Source organism: Xyrauchen texanus, chromosome 29, assembly GCF_025860055.1.
Source record: "Xyrauchen texanus isolate HMW12.3.18 chromosome 29, RBS_HiC_50CHRs, whole genome shotgun sequence".
Classification (NCBI taxonomy): domain Eukaryota; kingdom Metazoa; phylum Chordata; class Actinopteri; order Cypriniformes; family Catostomidae; genus Xyrauchen; species Xyrauchen texanus.
Window position 1 is genome coordinate 29,495,099 of NC_068304.1, and position 23,700 is coordinate 29,518,798.

Genomic DNA, 23,700 nt, shown 5'->3' on the forward strand with positions numbered 1-23,700 from the left:
AGATTGTATTTATGTATGTAGCCTAACATGTTTTGGAGAACTGCTCATGATGATGGTATTCTGGATGAGTTCTTCTGAGAGCTACTGCTGAATAATTGTTCACCATGACTGCATGAATAAAAGTAACTTGGGCAGAAGTCTTAAATGCAAATGGGTTGCAATCTATAGCCCTTTTCGGATGGGATTAGTTTTCTAAACGACATTTGAGTGACAATTACTATCATCTGACATCTGTGATTTCATGTTCTGATTCATGTACTAATCTCTGTTTTCATTACAGAGGTGACAGTGTCTCTTTTTAGATGTGGCAATTATAGAAGGTTGAACACATTGAATTAATTTAAGTGATCAAATTAACTTTTCTGTTAAACTTTAAATGTTTTAATTTAAAAGAAAAAAATATAAAAAATACATTTTAAATATATTTTTTATTTATTTAATTAAAAATATATTAATTGTACATTATAAATAACTTATTATAAAATCATATTCAAATAAACTTCACATGAGTTTATAGAAGTGGTTGCTTAATAAACCCACTGAAATAAGACGTAGTGGTGAATTATATAATTATAATATTATATAATTGAGATGAGAAATTAAGTTAACAGTAGATAAGATCAAAGTATGACCTCCTCGGGGAAAACTAGTCCCATCCAAATAGGGACAAATAGAGTCCAGTTTGCTTAATGAATATTTGCCATTAATATACAGTAATTTTACAACCTGCATCATCAACAGCTGAACTTGTCACATGTTCTCTTGTGACCTATTGTTAAAGCTATGTCATTTATGGAACTGGAAAAAATTCATGCCTGTTTTCAAACAGGTTTTTACAACACTTTCAACTATCAACAATCTTCCATTGGTCAGATGAAAAGATAGCCCTGCCCCAAACTCATGCTATTAGTTGAGCCAATGTTGTTCTGTTATTTTGATAACACCGCAGAGACACAGTGTTTACACTTTTTAGGGAAATTAACCTGCATATGGCTTACTTATAGATTTTCACTGCATATTTAGCTGTGATAGAAGAAATCATTTTAACATAAAATTACACAGTTCTGCTTTAAGCAATAAACAAGAACTTCACTGTGGCATTTACAGTTTTTGTTTCTCTGATTCCTTTGTTCTAAATTAAATGAAGCTTTTATAGACCAAATCAGTTCTATCATAGCTGAAAAAATCAAATTATAAAGTTCAAAATATTTAGACATAAGGATGCTCTAAAAGTATGTAGCAGCCTTCCATTTATTCAGCACTGCATTTTGTGTTCATATTAATTTTATCGTGACTTTAAAACATTCTAATATGACCAATAAAATATTTACAAATTTTTTACAAGCTGGATTCATAGAGGCAATTTATCTTTATTGAAATGGTGACAAAATCACTATATGGAGACATTTAGTGCTGTGTAAGTGCATTTTTACAAGGACTGGTATGATGGAAGCTAGGGTCAAAGGCAGGGAATAGAACCCTTAAAAACAGAAAATGAATTGTAATCATATTTGAAACCAAGTATAATGATTTATACAAGTGGGATATTCTCCTGGATTAACCTAATTTGCTTGTCCCTAGAACAGTATTTGTTGCAAGAAATCCTAGCCCTAACCCTTTCCCTAAAATCAGTGAGCAATCATTGTAATGTGTTGCATTAAAGAAATATAGGATTTAGTTCATGGAATATGTCTTATGTAAATCACTTTAAGGAAAGGGGACAGCATATCAATGACCACCTGTACATGTTTTATAATGTTCATTTCTTAGCTAAACTTATTCAAACAACCTATCAGTTTCACTCCACCCCATACATAAAACATTAAGAATTTCTTAAGCTCAGATGCTTCAATAGTATCTGTGACTTTATAAGTCCAATGGAAAAGTAGAAGCCAATATTATAAGACAATACAATATATTAAACTGAATTATATAATTACACTATCAATAATTGAATATCATAATGTAAAAACACTCGTAAGGGAATTTGCAATACAAAAATGTAAAGACAAAATCAAAATCTCAATCTCTGGATTGTAGATGATCCTGCAAGCAGATGAAGAAGCAAATAATTTTATGAGCAAGTAGATTTACAGAGGAATAGTGTCCTCAGAGAATTTGAGTCAGTTGAACCCTGGATGAACTGGGGGTTTGAAATGATCAGATAATGTTTCATCCCCATATCACAAGCTGACACCGGTGAAATTAAAGGGGATGGTTCACCCAAAAATGACAATTCTGGCATAATTTACCCTCAGGTTGTTCATGAATTTCCTGAGTGGAACACAAAATAAGATTTTTCTTTGGTACAATGTTGGGGTTTGAAAGCCTCAGACACCATTCACTAACATTGCATCTTATTTCCATACAATGAATCTAAATGATGATTGAGGCTGTCAGTCCGTAACATTCTGCCTAAATGTGTACCTTTGTTTTCCACAGAAGAAAGAATGTCTGTACGTGTTTGGATTAACATGATTGTGTGGAAATGATGATAGAATTTTCATGTTTGTGTAAACTACCCCTTGAAGATGAGGGTTTTTGGAGGATTTTGGCTGTCTGAAGTACAGACGGGTTGTACACTTCAAATTACGCCACAGACATTAACGTGTGCTGCAAATTTCTGTCAGTCCTGATCTTGACATTTTTAATTTGATCCAATTTGGAGATTGTATTAAAACTTGGCAGTGAGACAGAGTTAGCTCAGGTAACGTCCTTCAGTTGAGTCAAATTGTGTTTTATCCTTAATGTCACTCTGAATGCTTTATCTTGCCAATCTTTAGGTAAATTATTTGCCTGTTTCCATAGATTCTGGAAGGTGTCAGTCTTAAAATGTATTTCCACTCAGCACAAGCAAATAAGCCTATTTTGCCATGGTTGTTATATAATTTGTCAATATGTCTAGCTGTTAATGATAACAAGTTTGATAAAACCAGCCTCAAACTTCAGTGCAATTAATTTTCATCTCCTTAGTATCTGCCCTGCAGTAAGCCACTGCATGGACTGTTGTTTAGTGCCCCTCGAAAAATGCATGGAAAGCACTTTTTAAGAGTTTACGATACTAACAAGGAGTACTAAAAATTACCAGTTTTTTAGACATTGTAACATGCCAATCAATATCATGATTTTTTATTATTTTTGATGTACCATGGTATTCTTAAAAGTTCCTGGAGCATCATGGAAATACCATTTACAGTTAAAGAATGTGAAGCATTTACATGTTTCCATTGATCATTGTATAAATATTGGGGGGGTTACTCCTGTGTGTCTGGGCAAAATATTCCTACGTTTTCTTTTTCTATCTGCAGGAATGAGCTTATTTACACATTATTGTTACTTGTCAAATATACCATTGTGCCATTTTAATTTTAGCTATTATATTTAGAGTTATCAGTCAATAAAACATGTATTGTTTCCTTTGGTTTTCATAATTTATTTCTAATAGCCTTTAAGTTTATTTTTATTAGATGATTTACTGTAGGTTGGACTGGCGACCTGTCCAGGGTGTCCCCGCCTTTCAGCCCAATGTTAGCTGGGATAGGCTCCAGCCCCCCGCGACCCTGTACACAGGATAAGCGGTTGACGATGGATGGATGGATGGATGGATGGATGGATGGATGGATGGATGGATTTACTGTAGGTCACAGATTGCCTAGTCCAACACTAACATCCTAGGTTTCACAGTATACAAGGTCATAATTATTACCATAATGAGCCATTTCTACCTGATCTAACCCTTAATAATTATTAGGTGTAACCACATGTATTTAGGTCAAATCATTGATGTTAAATAATGTTAAAGTTTGACTTGAATAAAACCTGTTAATTTAGAATTTACAACATATTGCACCTATTTTTCCAGTGCAGTTTTAAATTGATCAACAAACAGGTACAAACAAAATCCATCCTATGTTGGTGTTGATGTTTCTTACACCAGTATTTCCTATCTTTTAGTTGTCATATTTACCCACACAGCCCTGTCAGTAAGGCTCAAGTACCCTTCAAAACACCACAACTAAATGTGTTTCTGTTAATTTATAGTCTACAAGATGAAACGTGTGATTTTGCCATGTGTGAGTTGGGATGGAGGGATTGTAGAAGAAGAAGTGGAGAGTGATGGAAGAGAAATGACTAATCAAAGAACTGCTGCTGTAGCAGAGTTGTGTTGCCGTGTCGACATTCAGGGGTAGATATATCAAATGGGCAGATCATTACCTCAAGTGCTTGGCTGCTATAGCAGAGAGGCAGCAGGCAAACAGTATACTGAGTTATTGATTCTACACTGTGCATCTGCACTGGGAGAGGAGTACCCACATACAATACAGACTAGCAGTGCTGGACTGGTAATCTGGCATACCGGGCATTTTTCCGGTGGGCCGACGCACTTTGGGACGATTGGTGGCGGAATGGCCATCGGGAGAACCGAGCGGGCACACCCCACCCCAACCTGCTCAACAGTTGGGCCAGTTGCAATGTAAAATCCTGGGCCGATTTCTCTTCCCAGTCCAGCCCAGTCAAAGTAATTTCAAATACCTGTCATCTAGATGCGTGACAGGTGATGTTTACATGAATCTTAAGTAAAATCTTGAAGACTGTATTTATGTGTGTAGCCTAACATGTTTTGGAGAACTGCTCATGATGATGGTATTCTGGATGAGTTCTTCTGAGAGCTACTGCTGAATAATTGTTCACCATGACTGCATGAATAAAAGTAACTTGGGCAGAAGTCTTAAATGCAAATGGGTTGCAATCTATAGCCCTTTTCGGATGGGATTAGTTTTCTAAACGACATTTGAGTGACAATTACTATCATCTGACATCTGTGATTTCATGTTCTGATTCATGTACTAATCTCTGTTTTCATTACAGAGGTGACAGTGTCTCTTTTTTAGATGTGGCAATTATAGAAGGTTGAACACATTGAATTAATTTAAGTGATCAAATTAACTTTTCTGTTAAACTTTAAATGTTTTAATTTAAAAGAAAAAAATATAAAAAAATACATTTTAAATATATTTTTTATTTATTTAATTAAAAAATATATTAATTGTACATTATAAATAACTTATTATAAAATCATATTCAAATAAACTTCACATGAGTTTATAGAAGTGGTTGCTTAATAAACCCACTGAAATAAGACGTAGTGGTGAATTATATAATTATAATATTATATAATTGAGATGAGAAATTAAGTTAACAGTAGATAAGATCAAAGTATGACCTCCTCGGGGAAAACTAGTCCCATCCAAATAGGGACAAATAGAGTCCAGTTTGCTTAATGAATATTTGCCATTAATATACAGTAATTTTACAACCTGCATCATCAACAGCTGAACTTGTCACATGTTCTCTTGTGACCTATTGTTAAAAGCTATGTCATTTATGGAACTGGAAAAAATTCATGCCTGTTTTCAAACAGGTTTTTACAACACTTTCAACTATCAACAATCTTCCATTGGTCAGATGAAAAGATAGCCCTGCCCCAAACTCATGCTATTAGTTGAGCCAATGTTGTTCTGTTATTTTGATAACACCGCAGAGACACAGTGTTTACACTTTTTAGGGAAATTAACCTGCATATGGCTTACTTATAGATTTTCACTGCATATTTAGCTGTGATAGAAGAAATCATTTTAACATAAAATTACACAGTTCTGCTTTAAGCAATAAACAAGAACTTCACTGTGGCATTTACAGTTTTTGTTTCTCTGATTCCTTTGTTCTAAATTAAATGAAGCTTTTATAGACCAAATCAGTTCTATCATAGCTGAAAAAATCAAATTATAAAGTTCAAAATATTTAGACATAAGGATGCTCTAAAAGTATGTAGCAGCCTTCCATTTATTCAGCACTGCATTTTGTGTTCATATTAATTTTATCGTGACTTTAAAACATTCTAATATGACCAATAAAATATTTACAAATTTTTTACAAGCTGGATTCATAGAGGCAATTTATCTTTATTGAAATGGTGACAAAATCACTATATGGAGACATTTAGTGCTGTGTAAGTGCATTTTTACAAGGACTGGTATGATGGAAGCTAGGGTCAAAGGCAGGGAATAGAACCCTTAAAAACAGAAAATGAATTGTAATCATATTTGAAACCAAGTATAATGATTTATACAAGTGGGATATTCTCCTGGATTAACCTAATTTGCTTGTCCCTAGAACAGTATTTGTTGCAAGAAATCCTAGCCCTAACCCTTTCCCTAAAATCAGTGAGCAATCATTGTAATGTGTTGCATTAAAGAAATATAGGATTTAGTTCATGGAATATGTCTTATGTAAATCACTTTAAGGAAAGGGGACAGCATATCAATGACCACCTGTACATGTTTTATAATGTTCATTTCTTAGCTAAACTTATTCAAACAACCTATCAGTTTCACTCCACCCCATACATAAAACATTAAGAATTTCTTAAGCTCAGATGCTTCAATAGTATCTGTGACTTTATAAGTCCAATGGAAAAGTAGAAGCCAATATTATAAGACAATACAATATATTAAACTGAATTATATAATTACACTATCAATAATTGAATATCATAATGTAAAACACTCGTAAGGGAATTTGCAATACAAAAATGTAAAGACAAAATCAAAATCTCAATCTCTGGATTGTAGATGATCCTGCAAGCAGATGAAGAAGCAAATAATTTTATGAGCAAGTAGATTTACAGAGGAATAGTGTCCTCAGAGAATTTGAGTCAGTTGAACCCTGGATGAACTGGGGGGTTTGAAATGATCAGATAATGTTTCATCCCCATATCACAAGCTGACACCGGTGAAATTAAAGGGGATGGTTCACCCAAAAATGACAATTCTGGCATAATTTACCCTCAGGTTGTTCATGAATTTCCTGAGTGGAACACAAAATAAGATTTTTCTTTGGTACAATGTTGGGGTTTGAAAGCCTCAGACACCATTCACTAACATTGCATCTTATTTCCATACAATGAATCTAAATGATGATTGAGGCTGTCAGTCCGTAACATTCTGCCTAAATGTGTACCTTTGTTTTCCACAGAAGAAAGAATGTCTGTACGTGTTTGGATTAACATGATTGTGTGGAAATGATGATAGAATTTTCATGTTTGTGTAAACTACCCCTTGAAGATGAGGGTTTTTGGAGGATTTTGGCTGTCTGAAGTACAGACGGGTTGTACACTTCAAATTACGCCACAGACATTAACGTGTGCTGCAAATTTCTGTCAGTCCTGATCTTGACATTTTTAATTTGATCCAATTTGGAGATTGTATTAAAACTTGGCAGTGAGACAGAGTTAGCTCAGGTAACGTCCTTCAGTTGAGTCAAATTGTGTTTTATCCTTAATGTCACTCTGAATGCTTTATCTTGCCAATCTTTAGGTAAATTATTTGCCTGTTTCCATAGATTCTGGAAGGTGTCAGTCTTAAAATGTATTTCCACTCAGCACAAGCAAATAAGCCTATTTTGCCATGGTTGTTATATAATTTGTCAATATGTCTAGCTGTTAATGATAACAAGTTTGATAAAACCAGCCTCAAACTTCAGTGCAATTAATTTTCATCTCCTTAGTATCTGCCCTGCAGTAAGCCACTGCATGGACTGTTGTTTAGTGCCCCTCGAAAAATGCATGGAAAGCACTTTTTAAGAGTTTACGATACTAACAAGGAGTACTAAAAATTACCAGTTTTTTAGACATTGTAACATGCCAATCAATATCATGATTTTTTATTATTTTTGATGTACCATGGTATTCTTAAAAGTTCCTGGAGCATCATGGAAATACCATTTACAGTTAAAGAAAAGGACTTAAATATCGATCTGTTTCTCACCCACACCTATCATATCCTTCAGAATATATGGATTTAACCACTGGAGTCTTATTGAATTACTTTTATGCTTACTTTATGCCATTTAGGACCTTCTGAGTTCCGGTGACCATTCACTTGCATTGTGAGAACCATTAGAGAGAGTCTAAAAACCTTAATATGTGTTCTGCAGAAAAAAGGAAAAAGTCATACAGACAGTCATACAGATGGCATGAGGGTGAGTAAATGATAAGAGCATTTTCATTTTTGTGTAAACTATCATTTGAAGGGAATGTTCAGACATTTTACACATGGTCAAACACTCTCTCTTTGCCTCTGTCAAAGAAATGACAACACTTGGTTTTGACTGAACCATAGCACATCGCTTTCAGAGTGGTTAGTTCTGGTCAACATTTCTGATGGTTTTGTCAAATTCTCTTGAGGTTTGTGATTGGCCCTGTGTGAGGTATGGAGTGAGCTGTGTCTCTTTCGCACAGGTAGAGTGAAATTAGATTTGTTATGTGCTGTCAGGGCTCCAGATTACCAACTGCTTCTTGTTTTGAATCACTGTTGAAACCCTCTCCACTGAGGTTTGAATAATGGTGGAAAATGCTATCTTCCACACTGTGACTCTGAGTTTAAGCACCATATGTCCTTTTCCACTTGGAGTTTTTCCACCTGTAGAAATTCACAGAGAGAAAGAGACAGTGACATATTTAATCTCAAATCCAAAAATAATTCGAACAAAATTTGCTGAAAGAATTGGTACATGTAAAATATTTCCTTCCTGCTGAAAGCAAAAGCCGCAGAGGTGTCTGTTGAAACAGTGAGTGATCCATAAAAGCAACGGCCTTCTCTGTTATTAGTATGTGAGAGCCTTATGGACAATATACAAAATAACACTAAATAATTGTTCTATTATATTTTTTTTTTCTTTTTGATAATCAGAGCTTCAGGGCTCTCTCCCGCCCCACGACCGATCTGATACCTCTCCAGCAGTAGCTCAATGCACGTTAAGGCATAATGCAATTGCATGTCTGCAAGAAATCATTATGCGTTGATTAGTGTTGATAGACTATTAATGATCAGTATTAAGCATGAAGAATAAGCTGCAAGTGATCTCTTTCATGCAAATCTGTGTTTTCAAATGAAGAGCAACAGGACAATTCCCCAATTGCTTGGTTTCCCCACTGAAAAATCTCATTGGCCCATAATCCTGCTTCTCATAACTGGCCCTTTACCAAATAACTTATGACTGGATGTGTTTGTGTTGTGTCGTTCAACATTTTCACATTCAGAAAGACTAATTGGTTGTCACTGAACCTTAAAAATGTGCTTGTAGATGGGTTAACAGATAAATCTGGTTTTATTCAATTCAAACATTTTAATTAACATGACTGAATGCACTAAATTAACTCCTAATTTACAGCAGCGTCATCTTTGATTTTGATGTGAATGACAGCCAGGCTGTGAGAGAAAGTGTACAGTTTCTTTAATGGGCTGTGCTGCAGTTTATAGTGTATTTGCATTGTTCTGTGGACAAAACATTTAAAAAATGGTACCAAGAAATTTCAGTAGACAAAAATCACCAGACAACATGAGTTGTGGAAAATCAGATGGGATCTATGAGCTTTATTCAGCTTTATATCGTGCGTGCCATTTAAGAAATGGTAAGTCTATCCCTTACTGCCTTGTTTTCGTTCTAGTTAAAAATAAAAGATGTTGCTACTGTGAATAAGGTCTATGAAGTTTTTATGGATTAGATTAAGAAAAATAAGGTAAATAAAAATGCACATGAACACTTTTTAAAGTGTGAAAACTTGTCACAGCATGCCTGGTTTAGACACAGAGTAAGGCTGAAATCCTAAAATCACCCCTGCGAAAAACTCTCAAATGCTTTAAATAGACAATTTATTCAGATTATCTTTAGCCAAAAGACCCATTAACTTTAAAGTACCGGTAACTGTTCCATGAGCCCTGATATACACTCACCTAAAGGATTATTAGGAACACCATACTAATACTGTGTTTGACTCCCTTTCGCCTTCAGAACTGCCTTAATTATACGTGGCATTGATTCAACAAGGTGCTGAAAGCATTCTTTAGAAATGTTGGCCCATATTGATAGGATAGCATCTTGCAGTTGATGGAGATTTGTGGGATGCACATCCAGGGCATGAAGCTCCCGTTCCACCACATCCCAAAGATGCTCTATTGGGTTGAGATCTGGTGACTGTGGGGGCCATTTTAGTACAGTGAACTCATTGTCATGTTCAAGAAACCAATTTGAAATGATTCGAGCTTTGTGACATGGTGCATTATCCTGCTGGAAGTAGCCATCAGAGGATGGGTACATGGTGGCCATAAAGGGATGGACATGGTCAGAAACAATGCTCAGGTAGCCCGTGGCATTTAAACGATGCCCAATTGGCACTAAGGGGCCTAAAGTGTGCCAAGAAAACATCCCTCACACCATTACACCACCACCACCAGCCTGCACAGTGGTAACAAGGCTTGATGGATCCATGTTCTCATTCTGTTTACGCCAAATTCTAACTCTACCATCTGAATGTCTCAACAGAAATCGAGACTCATCAGACCAGGCAACATTTTTCCAGTCTTCAACTGTCCAATTTTGGTGAACTCTTGCTCTTTTTCCTATTTGTAGTGGAGATGAGTGGTACCCGGTGGGGTCTTCTGCTGTTGTAGCCCATCCGCCTCAAGGTTGTGTGTGTTTTGGCTTCACAAATGCTTTGCTGCATACCTCGGTTGTAACGAGTGGTTATTTCAGGCAAAGTTGCTCTTCTATCAGCTTTAATCAGTCGGCCCATTCTCCTCTGACCTCTAGCATCAACAAGGCATTTTAAGCCCACAGGACTGCCGCATACTGGATGTTTTTCCTTTTCACACCATTCTTTGTAAACCCTAGAAATGGTTGTGCGTGAAAATCCCAGTAACTGAGCAGATTGTGAAATACTCAGACCGGCCCGTCTGGCACCAACAACCATGCCACACTCAAAATTGCTTAAATCACCTTTCTTTCCCATTCTGTCATTCAGTTTGGAGTTCAGGAGATTGTCTTGACCAGGACCACACCCCTAAATGCATTGAAGCAACTGCCATGTGATTGGTTGATTAGATAATTGCATTAATGAGAAATTGAACAGGTGTTCCTAATAATCCTTTAGGTGAGTGTAATATAATGTGATCTTACTTAGAAACTTAGAGGGAAGTCGAGAGAACAGATGCACACAGCATGCAGTGTATCTAAAGCTCTTATTCCTGAAAGCAGAGAGGAGATACAGACCACATGACTCACATTTTTAATCAGAGTCCAACTGTCTCCAGAGAGCCTCATGCTGGCACAACTCACCATGCAATAGCATTGACAGTGAGTCACTTAGCAGCAGGAAGAGATCAGGACTGTAGAAACAGTGTGTGTTGAAGAGAGCTACACAACGAGAGAGAGAGAGAGAGAGAGAGAGAGAGAGAGAGGGAGAGAGAGGGAGAGAGAGACAGAGAGAGACAGAGAAGAAAGAGAAAGAAAATATAATTTTGGAACATTTTCTTTTCTTGTGCTGAAGTGTGTAAATTCAGCATCACCAAACTGAATTGCAAAAATAATCACAGTTTTCAAACAACCTCCCCTATAAACTATTGGCTGTACAAACAGATAGTCCCACTCTAAACTCTCACGCAATTGGTTGAGCCAATGTTGCCGTATCAGGCTGGATGTGCCACTCAGACAAATAGATGAAAGTTTTGATAGTGTCACAGTGTTAAACTAGTTCATTTTAGGTAAAATTAACTTTCAAATGGCTTAATTCTATTCGATTCTGCATATCAAGATGGCATACGGGAAAGAACTTTAACAATGTGTGCCGTGGCCTAGCTGTGGAGATGCAGTGGACAATGTGTATTTGAATCCAGCTCATACAATTTCTAAAGTAACTGTAGCTCAGCGTGTAGAGCACAGTGCTATCAACATCAAAATCATGGGTTTGATTCCGAGGTAATACACATACTGATAAAATGCTTATCTTGAATGCATGTACAGTACATCTCCCTGGATTAAAGCATCTACCGAATGAAAACATGGAAAACTGACATCCCTGTTGGTCCTAGGAGAGATAATTACCGTATTATGTTTGAAAATGTATTTTGATTATATTTTATTACACTTCAAAGTCAAATTGTGATTAATTTCTGAGTGAAACAAGATATTCAATGTGAAAAAGTATGGTGGAACTTGATTTTATCCATCAGCAATTGACTGGATTGTGAAAAGTCTCTATATGGATGGAAGGGTGGAGCTGAAAAAGAGAGCTTAGTAACATCATTTGTAAAGTAAAGTTGTTTCATTCGCTTACAAGTTGTTAAGTAAGGGATAATGTACAGTCAGCAAAATAAACTCAATCAGGACCTTTATCACCGTGAAGGGGTTTATTTTGCTATAACATACGGCTGACTGTACATTATCCCATGACATGGCTATGGAGTGTTGGTGGTGTAGTAGGCTAAAGCATATAACTGGTAATCAGAAGGCTGCTTGTTCAATCCCCACAGCCACCACCATTGTGTCCTTGAGCAAGACATTTCAGGTGTCTTGCTCAAGGACACTTCAACTCCAGGTTGCTCCAGGGGGATTGTCCCGGTAATAAGTGTACTGTAAGTCGCTTTGGATAAAAGTGTCTGCCAAATGCATAAATGTAAATGTAAATGGCTACTAACCAAAGAAATACATAAATTAACATTTAATATTGATTTGCGTTGAAATTATGTAATTATGTGAGATTTAATACATTTGCTGAACACCTGAGTTTCTGTTTATTTTGTAAATAATCACTGTCAAACTCTTATTACAAAACTGCTTGCTGAATAAATGTACATGAATCATTGACTTGAGTTGTATCCATATTATTAGCTTACTTGAAGTGATTGTGCAGTGTTCCAAGAAGCAGGAAAGGTAACTCTGGGATGAGCAGTCTAGATGGTGCAGCTGACCAATCAGATTTGAGTTTTCCAGAGACCTGTGTAATAAACTTTGATGAAAGATTACGAAGACAAGCCTTTTTTTTCTTTGGAATAGCTTAAAGCAACGAATCGTTCATAATAAAACAAGGAATGTGCGTTAATGTATCAAATAGGGTCCATATATATTTTACAATTTTTTCTTGCACACAAAAACTCTTAATAAAGCAGCTTGACTTTACAGCTTTATACTTTGATTTTTGATTCAACCTGCATCAGCACAATACACTGCAGCTGACATAATCACCGCTTTGATTGGCAGGCGAAGAAGCTTTATACAAATTTTGGTTCTCTGGTTGGTACTGTCTCTTGTTTACTTTTCTTCATTAATCTCCCTGCTTTCTCGCTCTTCCCCAATATCTCTCTCTCTCTCTCTGTCTCTCTCTCTCTCTCTCTCTATCTCTTTTGCTGTCTGATGTAAGCCTGTAACTCTTGTTAGTCCTGACTAAGCTCTTCATCCAGTGCAGAGTCTCTTCTCTTTTAGGAAGATTCCTTCTCTGCCTGTGATTTAAGCCAGGTCTGTCCTCTTTAATTGATTTAAGTCAAGTCTGCATTTCCCCATTGTCAGCCTGTCAGGCCTCTTGCAGACCCCATAAACTACATTAGCTTTATAAGTAGAACTGATGGATTGGCACGGGGGAGCATTAACACACAGGCTTATACAGGCTGAAGCCCAGGGGCCTACAACTCCCATGGGGCCCAGCTTGTGGCCATGGGGCCCATTTTCCCCTATCCATGTTTGTGGCTTTCAGCGGGAGACACGGTTGTTGACACGGTGACAGTGTGCAACCATTAAAGGTGTCTGTGTAGTGCTTGTTCAATGTACAGTGGTCCCCCCTCTCAAAAACTGGAAGTGGGCTTGTGCGGACCAGTGGGCCCAGAGGTAGGCCTACCTTAAAGCACCCCTGCACACACACATGCGTATACACAGTAGGTTTACAAGCATTCACATCGATTGAATCATATAGCACCTCGTAATCAAAAACACAAACATGCAAAAGTGCAACGCAAGAAACAATGCATTAATATTTTTCAAAGTGTTAAAAATTAAATAAAAATACAAATCTTTAATAATAAAGTTTCCTGTATTTTTTTAAGGTGTTAGCCCCACTGCCACAGAAATCAACCATTCACATTTGCTTTAAACTGAAAATTCTGTCGTCGTCTACCAATTATTTTCCTGTAGAACATAAAAGGCGTTCAATATTTTGTATATTAAATATTTCAATATTTCCCTTTTCCATGCTATGAAAATGCATTTTGATCACTGGCTGTCAAGCTTGGTTAATTAAACAAATACAAATTGTTAGTACAGTATATATATTAGGTCAGAATTTGAACCTTTGTCTCTTTGCACACTTCTAAAAACTATACTACTATACTAACATCCTGTATCTTAAACTTATACAAAGAACTATTATATCCTTTTTTTCTTTGGTCATGTCTTATTTTGCTTAGAGCACCATGTGATCCAGGGCCCTGAATGGTCAAACCAACCCAAAACCCAAACCCAACTCATCAACAACAACAAAAAATTAGGTGCACGAGCCACTGTTCTCAAAGATCACACTCAGCTACTGACATGCACACAAACACGAATACTCCATGTCGTCTGTGAGTAAAGCAAACAGGGTTTGGCAGAGGATCTGATTATGCCAGTGTTTACTTGGTTAGAAAGAATGGAGAGAGACAGACTCCACTGCCCTGCATTGATATTCTGATAAGCATTATCCAATTACACAGTCCCAGCACACTCAATTATTCCATAACCCAGCTGTAGTCTTCAAATTTACATGCTGGTAAAACTACACAGTGACCTACTGATAGCCCTGTACTACACAACAGACTATCTCGTTCTGCATAACATTTCCTTGTGTATTCCACAGAAGAAAGAATGTTATATGTGTTTGGAACAATATAGGGAGAGTAAATGCCACAATTTTCTGTTTGAATACTAAAGATACATGTATGTATTTTGTCCTTGTACTTAAGGGTGACACTTGATTTATCATGCATGAAATAAACAAATTTGTCTAAATGTCAGACTGAAATTTTTAAGGGCGGTGTCTAATGCATGCGAGTAGAGATGCATTGATGATCATTTCTTGTTGTCAATATTGAGTGTAATGCGATTACAAAGTAATTCAAAAAGTTACATAACACATTGCATTTAAAATGTTTGTTATCAGATTACAGTTAATGACTTTCAGTTAATTAAATTACTTAAGAGTACAATACTGGGTTACATTTTTTTTTAAATGATATTGTGTATAATGCATTTAAAACATGCATTATGTTTATTCATATGTACAGGATGTCTGTTTACATTACTGTGGCAGTTGAAGAGTTACTAATAAGGACTTAACGTGTGAGTCCTTAAGTACTTAACAATGAACAAGGAGAAAACATTGACATTGTTAATATTGTTGAGTGGAAAGGGTTTTAGAAAGTAATTTTCTTAATAAATTAAATGAATCAGTAATGTGATTCAATTAAGCAATCTTAAAAGTAATCTGATTAACATTTTCGAGAAGTAATAGTCTGTTGTAGTGGATTACTTTTTTTTAGTAACCTCCCAAAAGCTATTTATTGGTCATGTCGTTCCTCTGTCTAAATCTGTTCCCAAAATTCAGTAGGTAAACACTTAGCACACTTTGATGCAATGCTGCAATGAGAAATACTTAAATCCAGCAAACATTAGACCTCAACAAAAAAAAACTTGGTCAAGCCTGGTATATTTTGAGATATCATGGTCGTTCACACTTTTTCCCAGCATTCAAGATTCAGCTCGCTGTCTTCCATCAGGCAAGATGAATCTCCAGTAGTTTGCAAAAGAAAATTGGATTTTTCTATTGTTGGGAATGGTTCTTTCCAGAATGACAAACTGCAAAGGAAACACCATGAGTCAGCAAGAGGGGTCACAGAAAATAAGACAAAGTACTGTTCGTTTGAATCTCAGCTACACATCCTGAATCACACTGAATTCATAGTGGTCATTGCAGATATACTTTCCCATGTTAGTGTGCCATTGCATTACGTGAGACATTTTTTGTCATTTTGAGCAGTACTGTATTTCAATTTTGTGTCAGAGAGAAGCTTATGTATGACTTCTCAGCCCACTGTAATAATGGTTGAGCTGCCCATTAGATAAAGACTGAAGGGAACATTACCTCATAGTGGGAAGCATTACCTCATAGAGCTCGGGAGCTTGGACACATCATTTTACTTCTTAATAGTGGCCATGTGATTAGAAGTTCATTAGACACCATGGGCCGGTTGCACCAGCTATACATACGTTACAACTTAGCCTAGTTGTGGTGTAAATGTGCAATAAGTCACAATTTATGCACTACTAAATATTTGCATGTTTCACCAATAAATGTAGGTAGAACGTAACCCTACGTGTAAACTAAATATTTACAGAAGCCTCCGACAAGGAATAACGGATGAAATCCAAAGCAGACTCACTTAATGACATCAATGAGCTCATGTTTTGGTTGATAGTGTTGGCATTTACACACGTTTACATTTACAGGAGAAAACATTATGTAAAAAAAACGTACTTCTTCAGCATGAAACCAATCTAATGGTGCACTTTCCTCAAGTTTCTACATATATGATATATATATATATATATATATATATATATATATATATATATATATATATATATATATATATATATATATTAAAATGTCTATTTTTTCTAGCCTGTTGTATTAGTAGGCTATTATTTATATATTGTCCCTTTCATTTTAGATACATGTATTAGATACATGTTTTATTATGTATCGTATTTCAATGGGGGATATCATTTATTGTGAACTTTACTTCCCAACTTACGCGAGACCTTACGCACAGCTGGTGCAACCCTACCCAGGCTGTTAACCAAAGACACTTAAATCACAAGAGATTATTGAAGTTTCAAATAATTATTGAAATATTTCAAAAAATGTACTTGTGCATTTATTGGAGTTTCAGTCCTAATTGAGCATTTGAAATACATTTCTTGATTCACTGAGAAGTTAGCTGTAATACATGAAGCAAAAGACAGGATTTTTTGGATTTCACTACCAGTAACTCAACTGGTGGCTATATGATGTATTTTGTAGCAAGTGAGGTTTTACGTTATCTTTAGACTTGCACACTTATAGAAACACTGATAAGCCATTGACAGTCACACCCATTTTGAAGACTGGAAGATACAGTGACATTTACAATTAACGCAGTTTTGTAAGGTAAAACAGCACAAGGAGAACATGATATTCAAGCATGACTGTTTCCGGTGTCATACAATAGGAATATAGTTTCAGAGGTCAGGGGAGGAATAGGACTCAATTGGAGATGGGAACAGGTCAAAATAAGGTTTAATACAAAACTAAAGTCCAAACAGTTAAATAATTAGAAAATATAAAAATCCAAAACAAAATTCTGGCCACCGGAAACAAATCAACACAGGCAAAGGCAAGTACAAACACAGACTGAAGGGATAATCCACAAACTCTAGAAACTGAAGGCACAATCCACATAAGTATTGATGAAAGGAACTGACAAACACAATAGGGAACACACAATATATATATAGGGAGAAAATCAGAAGGGCAAACAAGGAGAACAGGTGAAACAGATTAATCAATGAGACAAAAAGAGGGCGGGGTCTAGAAACCAGAATGAGCACATGGTGACAAGAAATAAACAAAAGCCATGTGCTAGACATGAAAAACAAAAAACAAAAAGGTTACAGGGTCCTGACACTTGACCAGAGTGTCGGGCACCTGACAGATAGAGTGTACTGTAGAGTGGTAAATGCTTAACTGCGATTTGTTGGAATGGAATGAGGATATAAAGCTGTGTTTTAATTAACCCCAGTAGCTGAACACACAGAGGACAACATGGCCAAGCATAAATCATTGAAGGCAATCCCAATCTACGTCTTTATTAGAGTGAGCGGACACAAACATATTCACTTGACAAACTGCATGTCAATTTAGGCACAATAAGTACAATTTAGAATGGATAAAGGGGGTTAAATTCAAGACTTCCATAGACAAATGAACAAATTATTGACAAAGTTTTCCTCCTATTCTATCCTACTGCTGTTCTGGTCAGGTTTGTCTACCTATTATTATGAGGACTTTCCATAGACATGATGATTTTTATGCTGTACAAACTATATATTCTATCCCCTAAACCTAACTATCACAAAAAACTATCTGCATTTTTACATTTTCAATAAAACATTGTTTAATATGTTTTTTAAGCTATTTAAATTATGGGGACACTCATAGCATAATAACCTTGTATTTACCAGTTTGTAACCTAAAAAACTGTCCTTGTAAACCACATAAACAGGTCTACACACAAACACACACACACACAACGGTCAGCTGACCGTAAACGATCTCTCTCTTGTCGCACCACCTTCTGCAGTTGGCCTTTATCCCTCTTGGAGGCTTAATTAGCCTGATAAGGGACTAGGTGTGTATAATCACGACTCAGCCCCGCCCTCCGCCCTGTCATAATCTTATATCAAGTTTAAATGCAAAATTGATTCTGATTTGTTGACTGACATGTTGACTATAATGTATAGTTATCTAGCCTTGTCATTAAATGTCAAGCATAACAAATTACAGTGCCTTGTGTTCTTTAAAGGTGGTCATGAAACATTTCCTAAAGGTCAGTGTCATATTACTTTGAACAATTAATTTAATTCCTTAATTCCTTTGAGTCTAGTAATCTAGTTTATTTTATTAAACAAACATGAACAAATATATACTGATATTCAGAATAGCACACTCCAACACACAACGCCTGGATAATTGATGGATCACCGATTTCATGCATCATAAGTTTTATTTGTCCATTTATTTGAGTACAACAAAGATACAGCTGCCTGTCTTTTAAAACTGAGGCTTAGTTTGGCTAAATAATAACTTATTTTTGTTTATTTCAAATGTATGTTGAATTTACTTATTTCAAATGCTAGTTAGAATAGAATTGGTGTTGTGTTTCATTAGACATTCCCATAAAACTGCTACAGCTAACGAAAGAAACGCAGTTCTGTTCTATGTATCCTTCTTGCAATTGATCCTGGACAACTACAAACCATCAACAAAGTAAAGCTTCAGCGGCAGCCCATTGATTAGTGAAGTCACGCAAGAGAGGATCACAAGTCACAAAGTTTTTTCTGTTTTCCTTATTTTCTGGTTCTAGATCTGTCAGTGACACTGTGAATTTTAAAAGGATGCCTCAGCATAGCATTTTCATCATGATGCAGACACTTTCATTCCCACTGGTCAAAGACGGGACTACAAGACTCATTCAAAGAGATCATTATGATATATATTTCCAGGAACTTTTTGAGGAGGGCTATATAAAAATGTGTTAGTTTTCAGCTCTCTAATAAAAGGCATAAGCCTTAATGTGGAAGTCATTAAAAAATAGTTTGGAAAAATAAGACTTTTAAAAATGGACCATTTTTAGGATTATGGACCATTTCAATGGACAATTGATGATGTAAAACGAAGAAGAAATATTTAAGATTCTGCACTATTTCTAGGTTACTAATGCAATGTAAGCAAGCTTATTCAATTAACCGTGTTTTGTACAAATTGTCTAATTTCCTAGATGCTCTTTGGAACATTCTCAAATCATGCTGGGATAACATAGATCAGGTTTTACACAAATTTGGGGAGTCCAGCTTGAGTGCATGAAATCATTAAAGCAAAAGTGATGATAAATTCTGAAGAAGGAAAAAACAAAAAACTTCTGGGTGTAAAGAAATTTGCTGTGAGAGGTCTTTTTCTGATTCAAATATTAGAGTTTTTTTCTGAGCTGACATATTATTCTTTTAAAAAACAGCAAAGATTTATGATATGTCTTTGTCGTCTGCCTCATCAAAGTCCCATATATTCATCTTAGTTTATTTTAATTTGCTACTGTATGCAATCTTGAAGCTGTACTAATTTTCCCACTGATTACTCTGCATGTGGACCTGAGCGGGTGAGTGATCACTGAGCTGATCACACCAAAAGTTGGCCTTCATCAAGCCATTCATCCCAACACTCTGCTGATGCACTACGGTGCTACTCCATTAATTGACAACTTGCATTTTGTTCACCTCCCACTCTGGTCCTTCCTATAATAAATGTCTGAAGTAGAGCCAGTCACATATTTCTACCCTCCTCCACCCTTTCACCCATATCCACGACAAATTGCACCCAGTCAATGAGATGGAACCGTGGCCTTTACTCCGGTCGCAGGCTAATTGCCTCTTGTCTCCGAATCTGTCACGAAGTGAAGGGGGATGGAGTCGGAAAGAGGTTCAAAAGGTGTTTGGTAAAAATGTTTAACATGACGGGAGATAATAGAATCGAGGTTGTTCTTTATACATGGAATTCACACTCACATTATTTTTTTCTTTATTATGCCAAATGAGTGTCATTCAATGAAAGCTTCCTTAATTAATGAGATTTATGAATTGTACTTTTTTGATACACTTTTATTGTTTAAAGCATGCCTGGAATGCAATCAGCATCCAGGACTATACGTTTTATATCTCTACTAAGGGGGTTCTCCCAAAAATTACAATTCTGTAGTCATTTACTCACCCTCATGTCACCCTTCCTACTGCCATTGCTTCACGTCATCGGTAGGTATGACCTGGAGCTACACTTTGAGGCTGAAATTTGACTCTGATATTTGCTGTGCTGCTTCACTCATGTACTGGCTGCAGCCAGAAGCGATTCACACATCTGCTAAAAGTAAGATATGCCTCTCTTATTATTATTCTTTTGTCTGTATTCTACCCATTTACACTTTTTACATACCCATCTTTCAGTGGCATCAGTGCCATCATAATTTACATTAAAGTTTGTATTCGGCACATATTATGGCTGCATAGTTTGTTAAGTGCATTAGCACCATGATTGCAAAAGGTAAACATTAAAAATAACACATAATCTACTGCGTATATATATTACTTTAAATCATCATCGAGTGGTTAATACAGCTTCTTTCACGGATCTTGTGAATTATATTCATAGAATGAGGCATAATGTCATTGATATTACATTTTAATGTCATATTAGTTGATGCTTTGTCTTTCATGTAGTCTTTAGCTTCTCATATTTACCTCTAAATGCCTCCCCCACCAGCATGCCGTGTGTCTGAATGTTCGCAAACAGTATTTTTGATCTTCTTTTTGGGTCTGAGTAAAGAATAAAGAAGAAATCCGCCGTGAGGGTGCCAGGCAGGGCTGGACTGGTAACCTGACATACCTGGGAATTTTCCCGGTGGGCCGACGCACTTTAGGGCCAATCAGGGGCGGACTGGCAATCGGGAGAACCGAAATGGGCCGAATGGGCCGCGATAAGCTAAAACGAACCACCGCGTTATGCAGAATGTACCGCAAAATGGCGCCACGATATGCAGAAAATCACAGGGAACAACTTTTTGCCAGTTGCTATGTAAAATCCCGGCCCGATTTCTCTTCCCAGTCCAGCCCTGGTGCCAGGCCTTCAATTCAGTTTCGACTCACTCATTAGTTTAATGTGCAGGTGTTGGAAAAGCTCATTTCTGGGGGACAAAGCATGAGTCAGTGGAATGTAATGATCATTTTAGGAAACTGCCATTTCAATCAATGCAAACACAGCAGACGGAGATGTGTGCTCTGATGAGATGCAGGACTATTTGTAGGAGCATGCAGAAGGGTAAAATATTCATGTGGACCCTCAGCATTTCCCCTCCCTCTGATAACACAAGATAGCAGCCATGATTTAGTGGCTTTGATTTCAGTTACTATAGGCTGTAAAGCACTTCAGGCATGTTGGGTGATACCCCTACACTTACACTTGTCATTTAGAAGTGATTTTGGAGTTTAAAAATGTTGGCACCCATTCACTTGCATTGTGAGGACCTAGAGAGCTGAGATATTCTTCTAAATATCTTAATTTGTGTTCTGCAGAAGAAAGAAAGTCATACACGTCTGGGATGGAATGAGGGTGAGTAAATCATGATAGAATTTTCATTTTTGGTGAACTCTTCCTTTAAGGGCAATTGAAAAATGGTTAATGTAGGTGTCTAGCTCCAGCTAGTGGAACATTTATGAAGTTACGTGGGGAACTGAAATAAACTCCAAAACTGCTGTGAGTAATATCAAGGCTCATACTCAATATTAATTAGCTAATTTCATCACAATTAGTTTTCAAAATTTAATTCATAATTTTGTGTTTATTCTATTTGGCCAAATTAGCAGATTTAATTTTATTTTTCACAAACTCTTTTTACCAAGCCTTATTTTTGTAAAATGCCAAATGCCTTTTACATAGGCTATACATTTTTATAGTTTTACTCTCATCCCAGATCCAGATTGCAATATTTTTACTTTATATACTATTATTATATTTATAATAAGTTATATATTTGTATAATTATGAACATGTTTTTCTTTTCCAAATGTTAACATATATTTAAAATGTTAAAATTGACAAACAAACACATAATTTTAACTTAAAAAAATATTTATTTCTTTCATTTTCTTTTCTTTTTTTTTTTTTAAGCAATTTGAATTTTGGGGACACTAGAAATGTAAACCACATTTATAGCATAATACCCTTGTAATTACCAGTTTGTAACCTAAAACAAAATCCTCGTAAACCTATGTGCATTATTCCTACCATGATTCCTAAAAGCATAATAGACTCTGTAACTAATGTTTCATGTATTTATAAATTAATTTTTTATTCACGAAATATCAACATTCTACATTTGTATATAATTACAAATATTAAACATTAAACTTTTAACTTATTTTATTTATAGAGCCTCTAATATTGTCAATGTACAGCCTTGCTTCATTCAATAAAACCTTAACGTTGGGGTGGAGGGTAAAGGCCTACTAGAAAATTTGGTCTAGTCAGAATTTTAAAAAGATTAATTAAATAAAAGCATTTTTTTTAATCTCCTTTGTATAATTATATATTTATAAATGTCATATATAAAACTGGGGGACAAAAAGTAATTAATTAATTTACTTTCATTGGAGTGATTCATACATTTCATGATGTACTTGCTGATAGACAGAAAGAATTGAATGGTAATTAATGTTGCTAAACTACATACAAATGAAATACAAGCCTTACATTAAATTAAACACTGGCACCTAATATTATTTGAATAATTTTAAATATTTGGGTGTATTAAATTATAATAATAAAAAAAAAACAGATTCTAGTTATGTAGGAGCCTCTGTAAAAACAAACAAAGAAAACATACGACGGTTTTATTGAGTGAAGCAAGGCTGCACATTGACATTAGAGTACATTGAAAGTATTTGTGAGCTTTATAAAATTATTTATTTGAATCATATATGTAAATTTTATTTTATATTGTTTCCTCCCCCTTGTAAGAAGTTTTATCAATATCTTGCTGTATTTTTTTATGTGTAATTATTTAAAATGTGTAACGTTGACGTTTATGGAAATCCCAAAACCAATCAAAGCTCTACTGGGAACCACGTGACTAAACATGGAACTAAATTAAAAAATAAACAAAAAAGGTTTTCTCTCTCTCTCTCTCTTGGAACAGTTATTTTCTTCATGTTTTTATTTATTTATTTTTTTATTTTAATATATCAATTTCATACAAACGTAGGTCAAATTGAAAGTGTATTTTTATTCTCTCGTACTGTTAATTTCATGTACACATTATATTATAGCTTAATAGACGTTTTTGTAAACTTTATACATTTGCTAAAACTAATATTTATTTGTCTGAAGATCAAAATGCTTTTATATTTCGTGTTGAAATCTCTCGGTAGCAGTGCATGCTGGGACTGCGGGTCCTCCACTCGCACCTCCATCTTTAA